The 2,664-nt window shown below is 35.0% G+C and overlaps 1 pseudogene; it reads right to left on the bottom strand.

Moving 5' to 3' along the window:
- Window positions 1-495: 495 nt before the first annotated feature.
- LOC123834478 (cytosolic iron-sulfur assembly component 2A-like) lies at window positions 496-951 on the bottom strand (annotated as a pseudogene).
- Window positions 952-2,664: the final 1,713 nt, after the last annotated feature.

Here is a 2,664-nt window from a genome sequence, read left to right as displayed (position 1 = left end):
CATAGACAAGTCTGCATAACAAGACTTACTCTTGTTTACCTTACTTTTCCTGATAAGGACAACCTTTTCTCTTTTGTCTTTGGCTGAATATGGTATGTATGTATGCATTTATTACAAAAATCATCTCTGTTTTATTTATTCTACAGAGTAATGATTTAAACTGAATACATTCAGGCACAGTAAATATATGACATGAAAAGCAGTTGTATCAGAAGAGGTGTCAGAAAAATAGCAACTCATCTGACACATAATAACTAGAAAATATTTTTCTGTCTGGTCATTTAAGTGTTACAAATCCTGAGAATGTTATACACTGGACCAACTAGGTACTACCTATAATTAAATCTTGCTTGTAAATCATCTGTTAAAAAAATGCTTTGAGGTACAAATCACCTATGTATTAAACAAGAGTCTTACATTTTACAAAGAATTTAAACAAATATATCAAACAATTAAAGTTAAGTGACTTAAAATAGCTATTGGGTTCAAGGTTAACTAGTCCATGATTTCCTGTAAATTGGGGTTTTCCATTGCAGTGCCACTCCCTCTTTGTCATTTGTCTACCTGATGATGTCTTCCTCTGCCGAGTGGGCTCTTTCAGAAATGCAGATTTGCAACTTACCTTTAACTGGTAAAAACCACTGAGGTTTTACTCTTAAGCACAGCCCACTAAGGGTTGCCAAAGAGCAGTGAGGTACTGTTGGCCTGAACCTGATAATAACCGAATAGTCATTGTTGTTTCTCTCCTGAACCTCCACACTTCTTTCCATTACCACGTCGAGTTCTTTGAAAGTATTGGGCTTCTCTGGGTCCTAGATTTAATCAAATCATAACTTCTAGCACTTTCTCTTCCATGATCCAGGGCTGCCAGGCAGCTCACCACTCAAAGAGGCAGGAGAACCAGTGGACTCTGCTCAGAGTCCAGGAGAGCAGCCTGGACACCTGCTCCATTCTCATGCTCCACCATCCCTGGCAACTGTCCCACCTGAGCCACCACCTGCTCTCTTGAATATGATATTTAAGCTGGTGGTTTAGAACACCTCAGAGAGTTACACATTTTTCCCCTGGGTATTTCCCATGTATATAGAGGTATACATGGTAACAAACTTCTGTTTCTCTTGTTAATCTGTCTTTTATTACAAGAATTTCAGCCAAGAATTCAGAAGGGCAGAGAGAAAATTACTTTCCCCTCCTATAGTTATTAAATAACTAAGCAGGAACATGCTTTTTAATTTACAGTGTTCTTTTAAATATACTGTTAATTTTTAGTTTGTGTCCTAATCCTAGTATTATCAACTAATTTTATGGTTAAGGAAACAGATTTACTAAGTTTTAACTCACAGCTATTATATAAAATCAAAATATTTTTTTTCTAAATTTGAATTTAGTGAAGAGTACTTATACCTTTTATTTTTTATTTAGGTATTTATAATAGGTAATTTCTATTTTATTTTATTTTTCTTAGAGAGAGAGAGAGTAGGAGGAGAGTAGCAGGAGAGTGAGAGAGAGAATCTTTTTCTTTTCTTTTTTTTTATTTAAATTCAATTAACCAAAATATAGAACACCATTAGTTGCATATGTAGAGTTCAGTAAATCAGTTTATATAACACCCAGTGTTCATCACATCATGGGGCCTTCTTAGGAGTGAGAGAATCAGAAATTACATTCTTAGATGGCCATAAAATATGTAGTTCTTAGCATTCATATAAATTCAATCTACGTGATATCTGAAAGGATTTTTGAAAGCCACTGGTAAATTTCCTGTTAAAACTCCAGAAGAGAGGACTGTCTTCACTCTTATTGCATAATTTGATTACTGAATGCCCACTTTTCTCTTTTTCTTATTGATAGTGATATCTGATAACTCTCCATAACATCTGCTCCTTCATTCATCTTTGTTTATTCTATGTGTGGTAAAAATTAATTTATTTATGACATATTTCAAATATATGTCATCATTTCCACTTAACTTTAACGTCAAACCATTCCTTTTTTTAAGACTATTATTGACAATCTAAGTATTTGAGTTCTTATGAAGGAAATAAATAACAAAAGAAAAAAATTAGTTACCACAGTTTACAAGAACTGCCAAGATCCTGAGAAAGTACACTTTGTAGTTTTGCCTTTTTGACTTTTAGAAAGTCAAGAACATTTTATTCTTTAATCCCCCCACCCAATAAATGTCTTCTAGAGAAATAAATCATAACTTGCTTATAAAATTCTGAAATGCTTAACAATAACTCCAATATATTAACAAGAATGTTTATTATAAATTGAGGAAAGATGCCATAGCAAGAGAACTTTAAAGAACATGTGGCTTTCGGGGCGCCTGGGTGGCTCAGTCGCTTAATCATCTGCCTTTGGCTCGGGTCATCATCCCAGGGTCCTGGGATCAAGCCCCACATCATGCTCCCTGCTTGGCGGGAAGCCAGCTTCTTGCTCTCCCACTCCCCCTGCTTGTGTTCCCTCTCTCGCTGTCTCTCTCTCTGTCAAATAAATAAATAAAACTAAAAAAAAAAAAAAAAAAAAAAGAACATGTGGCTTTCCTACCAGTCACTTCAGAATGAAGTAAAATTGCTAAGGTCCATGAGTCTGTTCAAATGAGGTGCCTTTCTCTAACTTGACCAAAGTGAATGGTGTGTATAATTGTTCTATTGAACTTAG

Source organism: Mirounga angustirostris, unplaced genomic scaffold (assembly GCF_029215605.1).
Source record: "Mirounga angustirostris isolate CCGP_5_RB_7025 unplaced genomic scaffold, mMirAng1.0.hap1 SCAF_1, whole genome shotgun sequence".
NCBI lineage: Eukaryota > Metazoa > Chordata > Mammalia > Carnivora > Phocidae > Mirounga > Mirounga angustirostris.
This window is presented reverse-complemented; position numbering and strand designations above follow the sequence as displayed.